The sequence below is a fragment of the Labeo rohita genome, unplaced genomic scaffold (genome assembly GCF_022985175.1).
Source record: "Labeo rohita strain BAU-BD-2019 unplaced genomic scaffold, IGBB_LRoh.1.0 scaffold_2154, whole genome shotgun sequence".
Classification (NCBI taxonomy): Eukaryota; Metazoa; Chordata; class Actinopteri; order Cypriniformes; family Cyprinidae; genus Labeo; species Labeo rohita.
In genome coordinates, this window is record NW_026128390.1 from 1 (window position 1) to 9,777 (window position 9,777).

The following is a 9,777-nucleotide window of genomic DNA, read 5'->3' on the forward strand; positions in this document are numbered from 1 at the left end:
TGTTTATGAAAAAGTAGGTGTGGATTTAAGGTGTGGTTTAGAGAACTGAGGCTAAAAATCGCTTCGATTACTGACGTAACCTCGGTTCCCTGAGATAAGGGAACAAGCGTTGTGTATACCTCATTGGGGAAAACACCTGTTTTACTCTGTACTGAAGCCTGAGTTGTTCACCTTTGTGTAGCTGCACAAACCAATGGCGCTTTAGCCTGCCAGAAAGGGCAGGGCCGACCCCTATATAAGTCTGTTCACAGCGTCATTCATCAAAATCAAGATCATTCGACTGAAGCAACAGTCATCGATTCATGTGCAGCTATCAGGGAACCAAGGTTATGTCAGTAACCGGAGTGTTCTCTTTCGAACGGTCTCTCTTGTTGCGTAGACTGCATTGGGGAAGGTGTCCAATCATGCCATGCACTGAAGCAGATGAAGAACCATCTACTCTGCGAGCCCAGTCTCGAAGCACTAAAAAGGGCCTTCCAGAAGACATGAGCATACATGACCCAACCATCTGTCAGGGAACAAACATAACCCTCTACACCCAAAGGGAAAGAGTGGATAGTTAAACGGAGAGAACCTGTGCTTGAAGGGTGGGGATATCCAGGTTATAAAATCTGGCAAAGGTAGACGACGATAACCAGCTGGCGGCCATGCAAATCTCGTCAATAGAAATTCTGCTAGACCACGCCCAGAAGGGGTGTTACCCAAAAGGGTAATAACCTGGGCTCTAACCAGAGTCGAGAGCACCTTAGGGACATAACCATGTCTCGGTTTCAAGACAACTTTGCAGTCATTTAGCCCAAACTGCAGACATGAAGCAATGACTGACAGTGCCTGTAAGTGTCACTCACTCACTTAACCGATGCCAATGCTAAGGGGAGGGCCGTTTTAAGAGAAAAAAGCCCGCTGGTCAAGCTCCCGTACAGGCACCAGACATGAAGGCTCCACAACTCCAGTCGGCGATGCCATATCATGCGGCACTAGAAGGAAGGAAGGAAGTTCTGTTGTAACTACCTTCCTTCGAGAGGTCAGACCCAATTGTATTCCTGCTTGAAATAGGCGAGGGGTCATCCAAGGAGACAAGGCCTTGACACAGCGGTGGTCCACCTTGACAAGCTTTGAGCCAATATTGGAGGGGCCGCATGTGTAGCAGGCCCAAAGGTATTGTAAAAGAGGCGGCCACCATTAGGCCGAGCATCCTCTCGGCCTAATGGTGGTCCTTCTTGGTCCCTGCTTTGAGAGAAGGCGCCAATCGCTGACAAGACCACTCTCTGTCTGGGTAACAGTAAGCTCTTGTGTGGATTGATAATCAACCCAAGGTGCTCTAGGTGGCTGAGTAGCAGCTCCTTGTGAGTGATCAGTTCCCATTCTGATTTTGCTAGAACTAGCTAGTCGTCGAGGTAGTTCAGTATGCGGATTCCCATCAGCCTCAGAGGGGAAAGAGCTGCACCTATGCACTTCGTAAAAGTGTGAGGAGCCAGGGACAGACCAAAAGAAAGGACTGTGTAGTGATAGGCCACCCCCTCAAACGCAAATCTCAAGAACAGTCTGTGATGGTGGGCTAGAGGGATGTGAAAGTAAGCATCTTTCAGATCCACTGTCAAAACCAGCCCCGGGGCAGATATGTGCAAGGATCTGTTTGACAGTCAACATCTTGAATGGCTGGTGCATTAGTGAGCGATTCAGACGTCTGAGATCCAAAATGGGTCTAAGTCTACCATCTTTCTTGGGTACAAGGAAATACCGGCTGAAAAAGTCTGACCTGCTGATCGCTGGGGGTACTATTTCCACAGCACTTGAATGACCCCTGAAAAGCGGGGTGGCCTGAGAGTGAACTGAAGCGAGTAGCCAAGCCTAGGACCCAAGTGGACATCCCTGGTATGGCTGCCCAAGCCTTGAGCTGGGGGGTGAGAGGGCCTACTTTGGCCGATGAAGGCTCGCCTTGTGTAGTCGGGGGGATTGCGATCGTCAAAGTGTCTTTGTGAGTGTTTTTGAGAGTGTGAAGAGGAAATTTGCTCTTTATTGCATGTCCGCTATGTAGGATATCAGAGCGAATCAGACAAATGGAAGATTCGATCAGAACATTTGGTTGAAACCAAAGAGCCAAATTCCACAAAGAGTCCCACGACCACGTCATAAATCTGTCCAGGATACCCTGGCGCCAGCCAGCCTGAAGTTGCGTAACCAACCAACTTTCACAGCTTTGAACAACTTGCAACATTAAAACAAAAGAACACAATTATTGATAATCCCAACTCAGGAAGGAGATTGTCAATATGGGGGCGAGAAACCCAAGATTAATGGTCAAAGATACAGCACATCAGGACCATCACAAGAGGAAACTTTGTTGGGTGGTGCTCCCCCACCCAAGACAAGAACCAGCCCAAGTTCCTTCTAAATTCCTTTGTTCCTCGGAACAGTCCCTTAGTTCACAGAATGACAGAGAGACTGTCCCTTTTACCTAAATATGCACCAAAATTATGCTTAAAAGGACTTATGAATAAACATCAGACCATTGCATAACTCCCTACTATGTATGTTACCCACACATTTGTCTATTATGTTCTAATCACTCATTGTGTATGTCCTTTTTAATAACTATTTAATAGCTTAAGGGTTTATATTCATGTTTGGTATGTATGAATTTGAAAATTCATGCTTTGAGCGTTTCCACCAATCAATTAATTGTCAAATGCATTATATTCATGTTATAGAAATCACGGCCAAATGATACTCTGCAAGAGTGGGAAAATTCTGACCATGTGACTGATAGGATAACGTGCTGATTTATGTTTTGGGAGGAGAAACATAGCAATATCCCGAGTTAAGACAACATCTAATTGGTCAAGACACCATTTTGATATGTTCAAAACTGAGTTTAAAACCACAGGACACCATAAAATTTTGCTTTTAGCTATTGGTTTTAACCATGGCTTCTAGTCATGCTTTTAGTCGTTGCTTTTAGCTTTTAGCTATTGGTCTTCGCCATGCTTTTTGCCGCTGCTTTTTGCATTCTTTGAATGCTTCCTGGCTTGCACGCCAGCCACTCCTCTAAAACGGAAACATGAGGAGATCGTCACATTTTTTTTTTTTTACTTTAATCTTTTCTTTCCGTTGAGAGTTTCGTGTTCTAAGTTAAGTTTTGCCGCTAAGCCGTGTCTCAGACTTCGTGCCTGCCTCAAAACTTCAACCAGCGTACAGGGCTCCATCCTCCAGCCAATGCCCAAGACATCACTTCCAACGACCACGAACTTCCAACCAATCAGCAACCTTGGAGAACCCTTTTCTGCAACGACGTCATTAAAGGAAACCCCTTAACACAAAGGCAACGCAAGTACAACCTCCAGATTCTAGCTGAACTGGTGCATTTAATATAAAGTTTAATAACCTCATTGAGAAACTCAACGCGAGGGTTAATTAAATGACTGATGGTTGTTCAGGTCTAAGCAATTGCATATACTTATGCTATAAACTTGGGATTCATATTTTCACTCTTCTAAACTCATTCTTTCCTCATCTCTCTCTTTTTCTGCAACTTGTATGAATGCGTGAATGCGCATCTATGTGTTAGATTAGTTTATATGTCTTAGGTTTATCCAATAAATTCTTATTCATATTGAAAAGAGAACCCACCCAGCAAAAACTCGTCGAAAAGACGTCGAAAGGACGGCAATAGTTCCCTACAATAGTTATAAAAGCGAAAACATATATAAATACTGAGAACGTGTTTGACATTTAAAAAAAAAAGGAAAAAAAAAAAAAAAAAGACTTACACAGCAAAAGATGCAGTGACCTGTGGCTGAATGGACTTTGGTTTTATTTAGCTGTGATTGACACATAAACAAAAGGGAATAGAAAATAACATCACTGAATATGTCACATATTGCATATTTCTGTTCAAATGAAAGTGTAATCATTCTTCATGAGTGATTATTAACTAATTAGTGTGTCAGGGGTTCTTCTCAACTCTGGCCCTCAAAGTCCACTGCCATAAAGAGGGTGCGTCTCAATCACCTTAATGTTGAGACAATGTTGAGATCTCCTGAAATATGCTCTAAACATGACAATTCAGAGAGGCAGGATGACTGCTAGATTGATGACTTACAACTCTGGTTTCCAGTCCTGGGTATTGAGAACTTATTGAGGACTGGGTACTGAAGTTCTGCAGAGTTTCTAGTGATCCTTGATCAGCTGCTCAGGTCTGCTTAATTGGTGTTGGAGCTATCAATCCACTGAAAAATAAGAAGCAATATGAAGTCACAGATGCATTTTTATTTATTCTTGTTAGTCTTCCTATATTCTTAAAATTAGTTATCATTACCTTGTGTTTTATTGATTTTCCGTCTCTGAAATGGAAAAGTTCTATGAGTTATGAATGACATCATACCAGTTTTAACACAGTGAGCAAAATGCATACAACATACGACACAATATGATAGAACCTATTATAATCAGTGATGCTGTCTACACTGGACGAGGCACAGCGCAACACTACAAATCCCTGACAGCAAACTGATGCCGCGTTCTATTTACCATGTACTGACACAAAGTTCAAATGATTTTCAATGGTCGCTCTGGTTTGCATCCAGCATAGACAGACAATCTACGTCACTGTGCATTGCATTCTTGGTATACAATACAAATCAAGGGTAAAAAATCAAAGGTAAAAAAAAAAATTAAAAAAAATCTGTTTACGTTAATATTTTTAAGAGCTTCTTGCACTTTATTAGAATAAATGGACTAATATTTGTATCCCTTGTGTTATTAACATTTGTGGTCAGTTTTGTTTATGTTTTTGACATAAGTCTCTTAAGTTCACCAAGAAAACTGCATTTATTTGACCATAAATAAAAACAGTAATGTTTATTATTAGAATTTAAAATAACTGTTTTCTATGTGAATAAATTGTAAAATGTAATTCGTCATAAATAGAATGCAGTAGCAGTTTACTGTATGGGATTTGCCGTGTCGCCCCTCGCCGCATCCAGCGTAGACAGCATCAATGATTATAATGGGTTCTACTGTATTTTGTCATGTCGTGCCACTCGCGTCCAGTGTAGACATGGTGTAAGCATAATGATGCTGCAAAATCAGGTTAGATCACTTTTTAAAACATAATGAAATAGAAAATAGTTATTTAAAAATGGTAATTTCACAATATTACATTTTTACTGTATTTTATTCAAATAAATGCAGCAGTTGTTGCCATAAAAGACTTATTTCAAATACATGACAAATCTGACCCTTAAACTTTTGAATGGTAGTGTATGTTTAAGATATTACTTACTGGTCATGTGGTTCATAATGTCTAGAGATGTTCTTCGACAGGAGATACGCTCCAACTCTGGTGCACAGCCATTAGAATGGAAGATTCTAAGGAACACAAACAATCTGGAACATAAACAATCTGTCAACAATATTTATTATACAATGTCAGGTTTATTAGAAGTAAACTATAGCAAAGTTGAAATGCAGAAAAGAAAAATAAATAATATATAGAATATACAAAACAATACAGTTTAATAACAGAACTTACATTTTTACTTTTACTTATTTAATGCTCATATACAGTGTTACTTATGTTTGTATGTTAAAGTCCTTTTGAAATATCTAACAAGCAAACAAACATAAAAGTATATAGATATATATATAATTTTGCAAAAGAAAATTACAGATGTGTGGTGATATAGGCTAAATATATTATGAAAGATACATATAAAGTAATTTAATAAGCTTTCTCAGTTCACCTGTGTTTTCTATATGTCAGCAGCTCGCTTCAGAAATTTTAAAATCAGGAACTTTTCCTGTGTCGTAGAAGTTTTTTTCTGAAACTGCTAAAGTCACAGGACAAGTGGAATCAATATTTGTTTAACATGAAAGGTCAAAACATGCTTAAAGTACTTTCAGCTCATTTTCACGCTCCATGTTAATTTTGTATCCGATTAACCGTATACTGCATACTTCTAGGTTAAATAAATTAGCTTACTTCCTTTCATCCAATGACAAATTGCCTGCAAAACCTTTATAAAAAAAAAAAAGCAAAACAGCAAGTAACGTTAATTAAGATGACATTAAAAGCCCAAACTTTCATAAACAAGAACTCAAGTCAATAGTTAACCTAACTTACCTCTTATAGTTAGCATTACAGTTCAGATGCTAACAGACTTTTTCTGAAGACAATAAACCATTTCTATAAAGTAAATATTCAACAGAAGTGTATCATTTACATAAAAAAAAATGCAGTCAGGTTTACATTTTTTATCTGTTGGTATTTGCTAGAATCCATGATGCCATGTATCTGAACAAGATGTCCAGGACCTCTGGCAGGAAAATAAGCCCACAACATTAAAGATCCAGCAGTATATTTAACCGTGGGCATGGGGTACTTTTTGTACCAAACCTATCTTGAGTGTTTGCTGCCAGAAAGCTCTTTTTTTTTAGTTTCATCTGACCACAGAAGCCATTCCCATTTGAAATTCAAGTTGTGTCTGAATATGCTGGAGTTGGATGAGCAAGGAGGATTTTTTCTAAAACCCTCCTGAACAACATGTGGTGACGTAGGGGCTGTTTGAATTTTAGTCTTTTGGCCCCAAGACTCAACTAATCTCTGCAATTCTCCTACTGTGATCCTTGGAGAGTCTTTGGACACTTAAACTCTCCTCTTCACCATGCATTAGGACGATATAGACACACATCCTTTTCCAGGCAGATTTGTAACATCTTTAGTTGATTGGAATTCTTAATTATTGTCCTAATGATGGAAATTGGGATTTTTAATGCTTTAGCTCTTTTCTTACAGCCACTTTCTATTTTGTGAAGCTCAACAATCTTGTTCTGCACATCAGAACTATATTATCTGGTTTTATTCCTTGTGATGGATGATTAAGGAAATTTGGCCTTTGTGCTCCTCATATTTATAATCCTGTGAAACAGTAAGTTATTGCTGGACAATATCATACTCCTAGTCATTCTAGTGTGCTAAATAAATGCAAATATGAATGGGAATATACTTCAGAGATATTTTACTCATTATAATTTCTAAGGGTGCCAATAATTGTGCCCAACATGCATATGAGAAAAACATTTATTTCTTAACATAAGTTTCCACCCACTTTTAATTGTTTTACTTCAATGAAAGGTTAGCATTTTGTGAATTTTTTGAATGTAAGATCATAAAGATAAACAAAGCAGATTTATTTTCATAGCCGTCTTTGCTCATATTTACCAAGGGTGCCAATATTAGTGGAGGGCACTGTATGTTTGGGGATGCTCCGTCTCAGTTGGAAGCAATTAAATAATCAAAGTGACACCAACACAATCTTGATAGCACATGTACATTATGAAGACGTCTATTTGACGTCTGGATTTACATCTGCAAGGCCTAATTTTTAGAGTGTTTGCTCATCTGCGATACGTCTTTTGGATATTTCCTATCAGATGTCAAATATTAGATGTCTTTAAGATGTTTGTGATTTAGAATGTATGCAAAACTAACATCTTACAGACGTCTGTCAGATGTTTGTACACCGCAGATGCTTTCCAGATCAAGATGTACGTGTGCTATCTGGGAATAGAGTTTTTTTGGACAAAAAAAAATATTTGCGACAAGCCTTAGATCAGGCCATGCCCTCCAATCATTCAGGAGGAAAATTGGGCTTAAAATCACACTTAAAATCTTCAAGTTTTTGGCCAGCCTTAGTTGGTTATTACAGACAGATGTGTTGCGGCAGGGCTGTAAGAGAACTCTGCGGTTAGGTATACGCCTATCTCCAGGAACCGGATGGGGCGTATTTTCTTACCTTCCAGCCACTATTGCTGGCAGTCTGTGTCAGACTGTTTCTGTCGCTTTCCTTAAGACATGAAATACTGTCGTTTTGTAACTTTGCACTTTTGTTACCAAATTTTATTATATCTTGAAAAGCAGAAGCAGAAAGCAGAAATGCTGGTGTGGTGTGTCCTTTTAAAAGTTTGTTTTGAGTGCAGCACGAGAACTATTCACATGTACGCAAACAGAAAAAATTCATAATTTTTGAAAGCTGTGAGAGGTGCTCCAAATGAACTGTCATGAACTATGCTTACTTTGTTGAACTGAAAATAAGCTTAAGGACTGTACCTGTATAGTACACACACACAGACACATCAAGATTCAAAGACATCTTCTACCCTAATGTTTCCTGCTTAAATACTGTTGTTAACTAACTGCATGATTTGTATTATTTTAGAACTGTATATTTCTGTCATATGGACATTACTTAGATGGTCAACTCTGATAATAGATTACACGATTGTAATATAGAAACATGCATTTTCTGTAAATCCAATCAGTTTGAATACACATTACCATATAGGCGTATACTTTGTTCATTACCAAAACTATTTAGTCCATGACAGAAGTGGAAATTACAATCATGCTTTATAAGGAAACAAGTCGATGAACCCCAGCACCAGGATTAAGAACCACTGTTTTAAGAGTTTTTACATTTTGTCCAGACCAGCTTCTTTTCTGATTTCTCGAGCAGTGTTTGCCAGATCATTTAATCCTTCTCTCAGGAGGTAATAAGTAGTACCGAAGGATATTCCTGCAGCAGCAGCACTGCCTACACCTGGTACGAGACTCAGCAAAAACTCAGCTGTAGCAAGGGTAGCAAGCGCAGCAGAGACTTGTATTCTGGTCAGAGCTTTTTCTTTGATGACAGTAAAAAACTTGGATTTAGCCATATTTTTCAGGTGGGGCTTGTTCACTTTTTCTGAAAGCCTTGTCAGTGATTTGTCATCCAAACCAAATGCATAGTAGCACCTTGTGAAAAAAAGCAGAATCATGCCTGCATCACATGCTGCTGATACACCAGGCACAGGGATCACTGCTACACCGGCAGAGGCGAGAGATACAGCCCAGATCATCCTTTCGAACATCTTGATCTTCTTCTCAAGAGATTCAGCAGAGCACACTGGCCAGGCTTGTAAAAGAGCATATCTCTTGTGTTGTGGAAGCTCTTCTTCAAGATTGTTTTGAAGTATTTCAAAATCATATTTCTCCAGTTCAAAAGATGATATTAAAAATACTTTGGGGTCTCCCAGTTCTTTCACATTTTTCTGACAGTCCTCCCGTATTGTGGAAAGAACTTTTTTCTCATCAAATCCTGTCTTCCTTTTTCTGCTCTGATGTCATTGTCAATTTTGGAACGAACAAAGTAAAAGTTTTTCTTCTTCTTTCTAATTTCTTCAGCCAACATGACATCATTCTCTATGAACCTCTCTGAGTTAATTATAATGAAGAAATCATAGGTGTGAAACTTGACCTCATTCAGGTAATTTTTTGCTTTGAAGTTTGGACTTCCTATTCCAGGCAGGTCCCAGAGTTTCACATTTGGCATTCCAGGATGCTCATACATGGTGGGCTCCATTGTAGTTTCTGTGACTCCAGTAGGTGCTGCTCCTTCATCTTCGTCATCTAGACCTCTAAATGCATTTATAAAGGTGGATTTCCCAGATCCTGTCTTTCCAGTCACAGCAATGTTAAGTGAGACATTCATTAACTCGTCAAATTTTTCTTTAGCTTTTGCTGTGGCCTTTTCCAGGTTGGACTCGCCTGATGCCTTTACTACCTCAGCAACTGCAGGGTCTTGACTTTCCATGTTTAAACTGTAAAACAATTAATGGTCAAATAAGCAAAAATAAGTAGAAATAAGTTAGTCTCATTGAACACTTGTTTTTTTATCCTTCACTTTGTCATTATAGACGTGCCCTATGTAAACAAAGAAACTGTACTAGCTACACTGA

General features: G+C 39.0%; 1 long non-coding RNA gene and 1 pseudogene across 1 annotated transcript; both read right to left on the minus strand.

Moving 5' to 3' along the window:
* Positions 1–5,751: 5,751 nt before the first annotated feature.
* LOC127159427 (uncharacterized) lies at positions 5,752–6,512 on the minus strand. The gene is made up of 3 exons (XR_007826443.1): positions 6,125–6,512; positions 5,984–6,017; positions 5,752–5,831 (listed from the first exon to the last, which is right to left on the minus strand). It is a non-coding gene; the product is annotated as an uncharacterized LOC127159427 (long non-coding RNA).
* Positions 6,513–7,920: 1,408 nt separating this feature from the next.
* LOC127159426 (interferon-inducible GTPase 5-like) lies at positions 7,921–9,635 on the minus strand (annotated as a pseudogene).
* Positions 9,636–9,777: the final 142 nt, after the last annotated feature.